Genomic DNA, 12,998 nt, shown 5'->3' with positions numbered 1-12,998 from the left:
AAGCACTATCTGGAACTATTATTTATGCATTGAATATAACCATATGGTGGCATTACCTAAGCTTGATATGACGGCATTATTTCAGCACTGTCTGGAAGTATTGTGGAAATTGGATAAAAACAAATGGTAGTATTTCTTGTGCTGGCAATAAATGTGTCTGGAAGTATTATTTATATATTCAATAAAACCGTACATGATAGGTAAGTTTGCTATAGCTGTACTATTTTAGCACAATGTGGAAGTATTATTTATAGATTGCATAACACCATACAGTGGTATCACTTGAGCTTGGCATGGCTATGTATTATATATTGACTAAAACCATATGGTGATAATACTTGACTTGATATTGCTATATTATTTGAGCACAGTCTGGAGGTATTATTTATATATTGAATAAAACCATATGGTGGTAATACTTGAGCATGCTATTTCTGTATTATTTCAGCACTGTCTGAAAGTACCAGAGCAAGCACAAGACATTACATGAGATTGCTATGGCTGTATTATTTAAGCGCTATCTTGAAGTATTATATATAAAATAAAAACCATGTGTTGGTATTACTTGAGCTATCTATGCTTGTGTTATATGGACACTATATTTATATACTGAATGAAACAACTCTTTGGACACAGTATGGCGGTACTATTTATATTTGTTATCAAAATGTTATTAAACAATGTGCAGTATTACTAAAGCATTATATGGCATTGATTTTTTGGGCACTGCCTGGTACTATTATTCGGAAACTGTTGCTTAGGCCTAATATGATTATGTGGGCACTGTGTGATACTGGTGGCTAGGGATGGTCCGAATCTGCCGAGGTTCGGGTTCGTATGAACCCGAACGCTCGGCATCAGATTCCCGCTGTCTGCCCGCTCCGTGCGGCGGGTGGATACAGCGGGAGGACCGCCTGGAAAACTGGGATACAGCCTATGATTATGGCTGTATCCCAGTTTTCCAGGCGGTTCTCCCGCTGTATCCACCCTCTCCACGGAGAGGGCAGAGAGCGGGAATAATTTCCGAGGGTTCGGGTTCGTACGAACCCGACCCGAACCAGGTTCGAACCATCCCTACTGGTGGCCTTATCATCTGAATATGATTTAGTAATATTATTTGTGCACTATATGGCACCGTTATTTGAACTCCACATTTACCCAGCTATCTAGGCTTTGATTTTTGGAAGGGCGAAAGGACGGATGTTCCAAGGAACGATGAGTATCTGTATATTGTCTTGGAGCCTTGTCTGATAAGTGAAGTTTTTGACTGACTTGAAGACTCTCGTACTCACTGTTAGGATTGAAGAGATAGACCGCCTTTTGCCAGAAGGGCCCACGGAGTGTCAGGTCTGGTAGTGCAAGCCCCAGGCTTGAATAACTGGGCGAAGCTAACCTCTCAAGGTTCCCCGAGAAGGTCCAGCAGGAATCAATGGCATTCGTCGGCTTGCTTGCACTTTGCTCCACTGCAGAGTAATCTGTTTTTTGACTGATTGTCCTGACTAGGTTGAGAAGTGTTACCCTCCGCATAGACAAAGCTTCCCAGGTGACAATTACCCCACCTGTGGGTTTGGCACTGCATACTGCTTCTCACAACACTCCAAAAAACTAAAGGAACTACTAAAAGAAGACTTAAAGGGGTTATCCAGCGCTACAAAAACATGGCCACTTTTCCCCCTACTGTTGTCTCCACTTTTCCCCCTACTGTTGTCTCCACTTTTCTCCACTTTTCCCCCTATTGTTGTCTCTGGAGACAACAGTAGGGGGAAAGTGGCCATGTTTTTGTAGTACTGGATAACCCCTTTAAGGGGCCCTGGCCTCCAAGCCAGGCCCTGGTGTGAATTCTAGCAGGAACACTAGCTCTCTATCTGTCTCCTCTCAACTCCAACTAGAAAAGACCCTTCCTTCAGGAACTAGAGACTAGGGGTGAATTGGACTAACTTCCTATTGGTAGGGAGAGTGCTAGAAGGGGACAGATGTCAGTGTCTGATAGGTGGTGTGGTATGAAGCACCCAATCTACTGCTTGGTGAACAGAAAACACAGTAAGAACACAATTAACCCTTTACAATCCTTCAGCTGTGCACAAGACTATGGGAGAGTGAGACACCAAGTGGTGAAAGTGCAAAAAGCAGCCTTCAGCCCAGAATGTGACACATGACAGAAGTACCTTGCAACAGGTGGTATACAAACGTAGTGGCACACCTGTTCTGAGACATTACATATATACTGATGTTTCTGTAGACCCAAAAACTCCTAGATGGGGTGAAACACTGACTAGAGGGGACACCTCTTTGCCGAAGAGGTGTGAGAGCTATTTTGCATACCCTTTCTTCTCAGAAATCTCAGTGGAGCAGCCAGCAGGAATGGCCTTTTAGTCTCCACACGTTTTTATGACGGACTCTACTTAAAGCGGTTGTCCAACATTTTTTTCTTATTGGAAATGTGAATAATTTGTAATCTGTCCCTTTCCCTGAGTGGTTTTCTCTCACCTTTTTCCTCCTCTGTGTCCCCGGGCCTCCATCCTCCTCTGTTGCTGCTTTTTGGATTTGTGTTTGTTTACATAAAGAACTTCCAGGTCACAGGGGTCAGCAGTGACATCACAGCTCTGCAGGCCTGTAGCTCCACCCACTCTACCCATAGGCAGGTAATGTCTGTATTATTACAAGTGCCCTTTGAGCAGCATGGTGGCTCAGTGGCTGCCAATTACTTATGTTATCAAATCAACTAGTTTTTTCACACTTTTATCTGTTGTAGGACTACAAACCCCAGCACACCTGTACATGATAGGAGTTGTAGTCCTGGATTACATATACACTACAGTAGCCATACTACTGGTGGGCGGGGTCTCAATGAGGCAGGATTCTGTTACAAGTTTACCTCAGCAATAGATTGATAGATGACATGGTGACGGCCATGAGGTGAAGTCTCCTCTCTCCTCTCCATATTACACACAGCAGCAGCTCTGCCCTAACACTGTACATCTTTACACTACAATAGTAACAATATAGGAGAAGATTTAGCAAAGCCTGTGCAGGGGAGCAGTTACCCATAGCAACCAATCAGATTGCTTCTTTCATTTTTAAAAAAGGCCTTGGAAAATGAAACCCAGAATCTGACTGGTTGCTATGGGTAACTGCTTCCTGTTCCTCTGTACAAATTTTGATATATCACCCCCATAGTTCCTTTATTTACTGTTTATAGCTCCAACCTATGCTGCAGCGCTGTACAGAGATTGTAGTCTGTCATGCTGTCCTCACTGCTGCAGTTTCTTCTGGGCTCAGATGTCAGTTAGATGTTAGGGGTGTGGCTAAAGAAATATATGCATAACCCCACCCACCTGATGACTCACTGTTCCCTCACTGGCAGGAACAGGAAACAGAAGGGAACAGAATTTCACAGGAAGTAAAGAAAACACAGGCAGAGTGGTCATGTGACTAAGGCTGAGAACACAGTAAGCGCTCTAAATAAAAAATAGAAGTGTATGTAGAATATGCAACATCCACAGAGGTCAATGCAATGCTAGTTTATTGAAAAATCCCGGACAACCCCTTTAAGGAGAATTAGTATCCCTTTGACCCACATCGATAGTCCTCTTACTAGCCAGCCAACACCCTGCTCTGCACTGAAGAGGGGCAACAACCCTGAAACAACTCTCTGCAGATGGGAAGTCTTTCCTTTTGGAGAGATTTTTGGCTTGACATATTTCCTGTCAATGTTCTAACACTCCTACAACTAGTGAAACACTGTCTTGAAGGGACACCACTTTGCCTAAGTGGTGTGAGAGCTTTTTTGCATATCCTTCCTCCCTAGAATTCCCAGTGGATCTCTGTGTCTTTATGACAGAGTCACCTTAAAGAGGAACTCCCATGAAATTAAAAAATACAGGATTGCAGGGTGGTGCATGAACATAATAATGAAAGTATACTTACCCGTCCCCATTGCACCAATCTCCGGTGTTTCGGTGATTTCAGAAGTGTTTCAGAAGTAATTTTTGGTAGGCTTGTCCATATGCCACGACCCCGAGTCATCAGCCCCGCAGGAAATTCCAGCAGCAGGAGCTGCTGGATGCCGTGGCCGTCCGGTATCGTTCAGGCAACACAACAGGGGCATGAGGATGGGTAAGTATACTTTCTTTATTATCTTCCTAAAATCCGCCCCCTCCCGCCTTCCTGTTTTTCTTTAAATTCATGGGACTTCTCCCTCAAGGAGAATTGGTATCCAATTGACCCCTGTAGACCCAAGACATTAAATCAATCTCCTCCTTATTACATTCATGCAATGAAAAGATAGGAGTGTTTAGGACCCCCATTCTATTGATTATAGAGGTCATGGTGATCAGAAGTGTCAATTCTGGGACAACTCATTCAAATAGTCCACAGATCACTTCAGTACTCAAACTCAATGTATGTCAACCCCCCCCCCCTTTCTGCTTAGGAACCCACTACAACCCCCATAGCTATGCCGGTGAGCCTACTCTCCCATCCCATTCTACCAGGACACAGTTACCCAGAGGCATCAGCAGCCCTTGTATCCATATATTTTAATGTTTTCCTTGCACGTTATATCTAAAGGCACAAGTGTAATCCTGGTTGGTCATCCCCATCCTCACAAAACGCCTCCCGTATGTGCTGATCCCGTCAATGCGAAGGATGATGCATAGAAAACAAGCAATTGAGCATAAACAATGCGGATAACGTATTCTAATTCCTTGCAAACCTAAGCAGCTAATGTTGTCTGACATATTGAACCTAATTGATGAAGCTCTTCTAAATTGCATATGAAAAAAAAAAAAAGAACACGGTCGCCATAGCAACAGATTCAAACATGTCACGTGGACCCTCCGCTGTGTACGACGCTCAGATCCCCCAACGTTCTCGCAAAATCAAATATTTAAACGAAGAGTTATGTAACCGCCGCAACGGGAGATACCGAGTATTTAATCAGCTGCTTCACGCGCCGTCATCTGGATGCACAGTTCCTTAAAGGGACACTCCGTGCTCCCCCATTCCAGCTTCCTTAGAAGAGCCGCAATAAAGACGAAGGGGGGGGGGTATCAAAGTGAAAATTAAGAGCCTATAGTCGGGCTAAAATAAGTGCGCAATAGTGTAGTCCACGGGAGCCAAAGAGATGTGTGCTTTTCATGTGGAAGGGAGTGCCAGCTACAGACCTCCTCCAGACGCCGTATATTCTCTACCTTCTCGATCCATCTAGCTAGAGGGGGGGATCGGTCAACCTCCAATATAGGGGGATCATCATTTTGGCGGCTGCCAGGAGATGGGTGACCAAGTCATTTTTCTAAGGAGTGTAGTGAATGGAGGGGGCCCATAATAGTATTAGTTCAGGGGTGATCACTGGGGTGGGGCCAGGTAGTTGGGTGATCAGCGAGAGAACCTGGTCCCAAAAGGAGCGAATCAGTGGGCAATGTCACCATATGTGGGATAGAGTTCCTCTGTCTCTGAGACAGCGACAACATAGATCACAGCAGGAGAGGTTTTCTATGGGGATTTGCTACTGCTCTGGACAGTTCCTGACATGGACAGAGGTGGCAGCAGAGAGCACTGTGTCAGACTGGAAGAACACACTTCCTGACATACAGCAGCTGGTAAGTACTGGAAGACTGGTGATTAGAAGTAGTTTACAAATCAATATAACTTTCTGAAACCAGTTGAATTGAAAGAAAAAAAAAATTGCTGGAGTACCCCGTTAATATTCATAAAATTTTTTTGTTTTTGGCCAAATAAGGGGGGGTGGTTTAAAGGGATATTTTCATCTGAGTGTTTTATCTCCTATCTATAGGATAGGGGGGTTACAAACTCCATCGAGTCTGACTGTTTGAACCCCAATGAGTCCTGAGAATGATGTCCCCACAATGAATTGAGCTCTTGCAGGACGATTGTCGTTCTCTGGACCGGTGGGGACCCCGGTATTTGGACCCCTGAATCCGGACACCTAACTCTAAAGGGATAAATTGAGTAACTATGCACTAGTCCTGATTAAAAATCTGCCACTCTTTTGTGTCTGTAGCACGCATGCAGGACTGTGGGGGAGATTTATCAAACTGGTGTAAAGTAGAATTATCTCAGTTGCCCCTAGCAACCAATCAGATTCCACTTTTCATTCCTCACAGATTCTTTGAAAAATCAAAGGTGGAATCTGATGGCAATTTCCATGGTTACAGACTACAATCACTTTCTTGTAGTCTGATCCTGAAAATAACATAGTTTTCCATTCGACAGGAAAAAAAGGGACATGGGGCAGATGTAAGGAAGTGTGACAGCAGGATCAGACTCCATAAAGGTTGTTTGAATAATGGAGACACATACAGAAGGTTTATATAGGAGCTGTAGACAAAAAACTGCGTCCAAAGTCAAGAATGGAGGACTGTCGCTGTCATTATAAAAAACAAAACAATGTTTCATATGTTTCTATTACATATATCCTACTGTTTTGTGTCTGTTTTGATGGACCTGACAAAGAGGTTAACCCTCGAAACGCATTGTCAAATATTACTTGTATACTTGTGGTAGTATACAGCTCCACTGATCTGACTCACAGTATCCAGCACGAGTACACAAAACAGTTTCTCTCTACTGTTTTGGGTCTGAAAATCCTATGCAGGCCTATGTGTCTCCATGGTGACAGACACACCAACACACCTTGTGTACTCATATGAGTATATATAAGTACACAGACTTATGACAGGTTAACATGTGTCACGGCCACGGCGGCGTCCCGTGCTCCGGGCCGCCGCCGCGACCTCTCCATGCAGCTGCCGGGGTCCATGTGCAGGGACCCGGCGCTGCTACGAGTTCGGTACCGGGGGGCGCCTTACCTCGCCCCGCTCCTGTCACCCGCTGTGCCGGCCGACGCACGCGTCCCCGCCTCCTAGGGCGCACGCGCGCCGGCTGTCTCAGATTTAATGGGCCAGTCCGCCCCTAATTGGAAGTTGCACTAATCACTTCCTATAAATTCCAGCCCTGCCCCACTACAGGTGTTGGAGCCTCTACATGCTTCCCATAGCGTTTGGCCCAGCTCCCTGTTGTTCCTGATTCCTGTCCGCTACCTGGTCCCTAGTCCTTGTTCCTGATTCCTGTCCGCTACCTGGTCTCTAGTCCTTGTTCCTGATTCCTGTCCGCTACCTGGTCCCTAGTCCTTGTTCCTGATTCCTGTCCGCTACCTGGTCCCTAGTCCTTGTTCCTGATTCCTGTCTGCTACCTGGTCCCTAGTCCCTGCTCCTGGTTCCTGCTCCTCTGTTATACTATTGCTCCTGTGTTCCGCCTGTCACCCGCGGTTACGCCTACAGGCCTCTGCCAGCACCATCTCCTGCCTACTACTCCTGCCACGCCTCGCCTGCCGTCACTAGCAACCAAGCCAGGGGTAGCGACCTGGGGGTCGCCTGCCGCAGCAAGTCCATCCCGCCTTGCGGCGGGCTCTGGTGAAAACCAGCGGCCCCTTAGACTCCGCTCCCTGGTGAGGTCAGTGCCATCGCTAGTGACGGTCCAGTGGATCCACTACTCCAGGCGTTACAACATGTGGCAAGGGATATGACCAGATATGACTGTAGGACCAGACTACGTGTAGTTTGTTTGCAGTCTGTAACCATGGAGACACATAGGTCTGTGTAGGAGTTGTAGACACAAATTGGTAGTGGCTCTGTTGACAAGATAAATTGACAGATCATGCTGTCATGAAATTGCCAAAATCTTGCTCTGTGCTCAGACCCATATTGATAGGGGGCAGTATTGTAATGGTTACTACCGTATTTTCCAGCGTATAAGGCGACTGGGCGTATAAAACGACCCCTAACTTTTAAGAAGATTGTCAGGGGTTCGCCATATATGCCGGAAAATGTTAACTCCTGCCTGGCCACAGCTCTGCTGCGGTCAGTCAGGGGATTACTGCAGCTAAATAAAAAACAAACAAACATTTAACTCACCTGGGGCCCGTTCCCGGCATTGGCTCGTCTCCCGTACCGTTCCCGGCGCAGGCAGTGTGACGTACACGCCTCTCTCATTTTCCCAAAGCACTCCCGGCAGCTGAGGGTCTCCAAGCCTCTGTGATGAGACGCTCGGCTGCCCAGGAGAGGTTCGCCGGGAACGGTACGGGAGGAGCGCTGATTCAGGGAACGGGCCCCAGGTAAGTTAAATGTTTTTTTTTTTTTTTTTATAGTGGTTGCCCCATACAGTAGGGATGGGGCAATTTTTGAGATTCCCCCCCCCCCCCCCCACACACACACTGTATGGTGCGACCATACCCGGCGTATAAGAGGACCCCCGACTTCTAAGAAGATTCTTCAGGGTTAAAAAGTCATCTTTTATGCCGGAAAATACGGTACTTCTCTAAAAAGGTTACAATGGTAAGTAGGGATGAGTGAATTCACAGTAGGAACGAAGGAAAGCTTTGTGAGGACAGAGACTATGACCTCTTTTTTCCATACAAATTTTATTTAAACACAAATAGCAATAATAAAATTTTTCCAATTTTTTTTTTCTTTCCATTTAAAGTTTTAATAAAGTTAAAAAAGTTGATCCCAAAGCCACAATCTATTTAACAAAATGTTAAGTCATTCGGGACGTACGGCACAGGTCAATATATAATTTAATGCCAGTAGTCAGATGAAAAAATGATATATACGATATTTAATAAAGCTCCCGACCTGTGTTTTATAGCCTGTTTTGCTGTTGCCATGGTGGACAGCTAGTTTGGTTGCTATGGAAAGTCAATGTTTGCGTAAACTCCCAATGTGTTCTCGGTATATGTGAATTTAAAGAGCCTGTGGAGCTGTACGTGTCGGCTTTTCCAGCCAGTTACACGTGTCATAAGTCATTGGTGAGGCTCTGGCATGTTAAGGAGTCGTAAACTTTCTACGGATCAGAGTAAAGCCAGAGACCGATATTTTTACTTTATTTTTTAATCTTTTTTTTTTTTTTTTTTTTTTGGTACATGACTTTTTGTAGATATAATTGGTGTTAAAGAAAAAGTCCAGCAATGTCTAAAATGCGTCAGCTGGCAGAGGCAGGGGGGAAATTGAATATAAGTAGGAACTTACCATAGACAACTTTTTAACCCCCAAAAATCTTCTCAGAAGTCGGGGCTCGTCTTAGATGCCGGGTTATATGCTGGGTAGGGAACTCAAAAACGGCCGCATCCCCACCGTATGCGGCGACCACTATAAAAAAACAAACAATTAAACTCATCTGTCACCCGTTACCGGCAGTCGCGCTTCTCCCCTCATGTTTCTGGCGCAGGCAGTGTGATGCAGACACTCTACCTGTGCCGGAGGTCCCCGAAGCTTTCCCAGCAGTCAAGCGTCTCCAAGCTTCTCCGATGAGATGCTCGGCTGCCGGGAGAGTTTAGGGGATGTCCGGCACAGGCCTTTCTACATCACACTGCCTGTGCCGGAAACATGACAGGAGACGCGCAGCTGCCGGGAACAGGTGACAGGTGAGTTGATTGTTTTGTTTTTCTTTCAACCTTACTTAACCCTTGCCTGACCGCAGCAGGGCTCCAGTTAGTAAACCCTGCTGCGGTCAGGCTGGGGTTAACATTTTTCGGCTTATATGACGAACCCCTGAAAATACTTAAAAGTCAGGGGTTGTCTTAAGCCTAGTCGCCTCTCCCCGTGCCCAAGGTGAGCGGTGGGACTGGCCTTGGGATCTCCAACAAAGAGACGCTGCTCCAGTCACTGATTGGCTGAGCGACCAGTACAGATGATCGAACATCAGGATTTTGCTGGTTCGATCGAACTCGAACCTTCCGCTTTTGATTCCCGATGCCTTGCCGTTCCGTGGGGAAGGAGAAGAAAGCCCGAGTACCGCCTGGAATTCCGGTATACAGCCTAGGTAATAGGCTGTATTCCGGAATTTCAGGCGTTACCCGGGCTGTCTCCTCCTTCCCCACGGAACAGGAAGGCATCGGGAACCAAATGTGGAAGGTTCGAGAAGGTTTAAGTTTGATCGAATCCAAAAAATTTAAGTTCGATCATCTCTAGAAGCCAGTACATCAGCCAGGACAGGACGAGGGGGAAAATGGCTTCAGGCGGGGTTCCTTGGCCAGTCCTACCACTCACCACAGGCACGGGGAGAGGTAAGTTGGTACTTGTAATCAATTTTTCCCCTGCCGGCTCCTGAATTTTAGAAATTACCAGACTTCTTCTTTAAGCAAGAAGATTTTTTAGGAATGTGACTCTGATCTGTTTCAGCTGTAGCAGAGAGTAAATGGGAAAACTATCTTTCCACCTTGAAGGGATTGTCTGCTTTGTGCAATTCCTACATGCTAGAAGGATCTTTACATTAAGCAGATCACAAAGATCCCTTGTGCTGCGCCCTACTGCGATGGTGTGTAATCTGTGGGGAAACCTGTGGAAAGTGCTTTGTTCCCCCTGCAGTGCCACCGCAGGACAAATGAGGTATTACACAGTGTCTATTTATGAGCATAATGCCGGTCAGGATAGGTCCTCCAGAGCAAGAGATTCTGTTTGTGACCACTTCCACTCTGGCAAAGAGAAGAGGGTCTTAAAGTGAATCTGTACCCACTGCCCCCCAACCCGAACCACTGGAACTGTTCCCTGGATGAGGCAAAGTTCTTCCAGGATATCTTTTCTAAATGTCTGCTGGAGCCATCTTTTGGGTGAAAAAACAAGTTTAATTCCACAAAAACTGTGTCAATGAGGCGGGGCCTAGAGTGTTCGTGCCCTAGGCCTGCACCGCCTATTATTCTCTGCCGCCCCCCTTCCCCCGGGCCAGATCTCTGGTCTCCAACGCTCGTTTCTTCAATTCTTTTTAAAGGGTACATCCACTTTTTAGCACCATGTCGTTTTCAGCTCTAATCACAGAGGTCGTCATCCATCTTTCCGAGACTCGTAAAAGTCATGTTGAGATACCTCGCTCCGCCCCCTTGTCTCTCATTCTAGGCCCTCTCTACTAGGATCAGGGTTTGTTCACATCTGAGCAGTTGTGTTGGATATGCTTTGTACTACAGTAACACTGGGGATAATTGGATTGCACAAAGCTAGGCAGAGATAGCTGTCAATCACTGTTAGGACCGCCCACTAGACTCCTAAGCCTAGAATAATTCTCAATTTAAAAGAATAAAAGTTTTTTTTTTTACAGAATTGTTTCCTACAACACTATGTGATTTTTTCCCCACTCCTCCTGCTCTATACATAGTCATATACATGACAAGTTCCCTTTAAGACATGAAGGATCTCTTCCTAGTGCGGAGGTCACAGATCATCCGACAGGAGATTCACAGCTCAGAGCTAATTTTATTAAATCCTACCATGTAAAGTCAATCTGTGCTCGTTCCGGGAGGGTCGCTGGTGGACGTCAGAACTGTCAATGATGGAAAATGTTCTACTTTTTTCCCCCCAGTTTTATTTTTAGATTGAACTGAAACATTTTCCTGGAGTTAAATATATTTTCACATGGTCCGCTGAGTGCCGACAAATGATAGTAATCCATGGTAAAGACTGCGGCCGAGAAAACACGTTCATTTTAATTCCCTCCGCCGCCATCCTCATCCAGGTCAAGTCTTCTGCTTTTTTTAAATAAAAAATTTAATTCTTATATATTCTTGAATCATTAACCACAATCAGGGGTATACACATGGAGGGGCCGTCACGGTTATAATTGCCCCCTTGAGAATCATACAACTGTATGTGTGCCCTGAGGATGTGTACACAGTTGATTATTACAGCAGACTACAGGGCCTATACTCTGCACAGGGATGGTGATGTCAAGCACCCGTCTGTGCGTTCAGGCTGAGGGATTTAGGTGAGGGGGTGGGGGTTTACGTGAGGGTTTGTCTGGAGGCACTAAAGGGGTACTTACTGTGTGTGGGGACACTAATGAGGCACTTTCTGTCTGTGGGGGCATAAGGGACACTAAGGAAACCTGTATTGTGTATGGAGACACTAAGGTGGGGCTTACTGTGTGAATGGGCACTAAAGGGGTACTTACTATGTGTGGGGGCACTAAGTAGGTACTTGCTGTGTAGTGGGGCGCTAACAGGGTACTTCCTGTGTGTAGGGGCACTAGTGGGGTACTTACTGTGTGTGGCGAAACTAAGGGGCCCTTATTATGTGTGACAGCACTAAAGGTGTGTATAACATGTGGAAAGGTGTGGAAACATTAGGTGGGCACTCACCCCTCGTGTGCAGGCACTTACTGTGTTTCGTGGCACTTTCTCTCTGTGGGGACACAAGGGGGCTCTTACTATGTGTGGTGGTACTTGCTGTGTGGGAGGGGACTAAGGGCCTAATTTGTATATTGGGGGCACTAGTGGAGTACTTTACTGCGTGAGAGGGCATCAAGAGGGCACTTACTATGTGCGGGGCAGTAAGGGTGCATTAGTGTTTGTGGGGCACTTACTGTTTGTAGAGACCCTGACTGAGCATTTACTATGTGTGGGGACATTGACCGTGTGGACACTTACTGTGTATGAAGACAATATTTAGTAGGTGTATGGGGGGGTATCATCCAGTCACTGACTTAAAAGGGTACTCCGGCGAAAAGAAACATTATTTTACATATATAGAGATTTGTAATTTACTTTTATTTAAAAATCTGAAGTCTTCCAGTACCTATCAGCTGCTGTATGTCCTGCAGGAAGTGGTGTATTCTTTCCAGTCTCACACAGTGCTCTCTGCTGCCACCTCTGTCCATGTCAGGAACTGTCCAGAACAGTAGAAAATCCCCATAGAAAACCCCCTGTGCTGTGGACAGTTCCTGCCATGGACAGAGGTGGCAGCAGAGAGAAGACTGGAGATTTTTAAATAGAAGTAATTTACAAATCTGTATAACTCTCTGACACCAGTTGATTTGATAGAATTTTTTATCAGTTCTCCTCTATCTGTATCATTCATGAAATAGCAACTCTGGAATATCTTTTCCTTCCTGTGTTATTCCTCCTGGAAATAAAACGGACAACTGGGTGTTACCATTCCCCCTGCCTATGGAGTGTGTCCCTCCAGTCTGCCCTTGTCCAATCGGCACTCACT

General features: G+C 45.8%; 1 long non-coding RNA gene across 2 annotated transcripts in view; it reads left to right on the top strand.

The window, feature by feature from the left end:
* Positions 1-12,998, top strand: part of LOC138772408 (uncharacterized) — a 67,164-nt gene that overhangs the window by 29,829 nt on the left and 24,337 nt on the right. The window contains exon 1 of one of the 2 annotated variants that reach the window (XR_011359763.1): positions 3,362-3,449. The exons of the other annotated variant lie outside the window; for it this stretch is intronic. This is a non-coding gene — a long non-coding RNA (uncharacterized lncRNA). Of the gene's footprint in view, positions 1-3,361; positions 3,450-12,998 lie in introns of those variants that run through there. 2 annotated transcript variants of the gene reach the window in all.

This window comes from Dendropsophus ebraccatus, chromosome 1 (genome assembly GCF_027789765.1).
Source record: "Dendropsophus ebraccatus isolate aDenEbr1 chromosome 1, aDenEbr1.pat, whole genome shotgun sequence".
Lineage (NCBI taxonomy): Eukaryota > Metazoa > Chordata > Amphibia > Anura > Hylidae > Dendropsophus > Dendropsophus ebraccatus.
The sequence above is the reverse complement of the archived record's forward strand: the minus strand, read 5'-3'. Positions and strand labels throughout refer to the sequence as shown.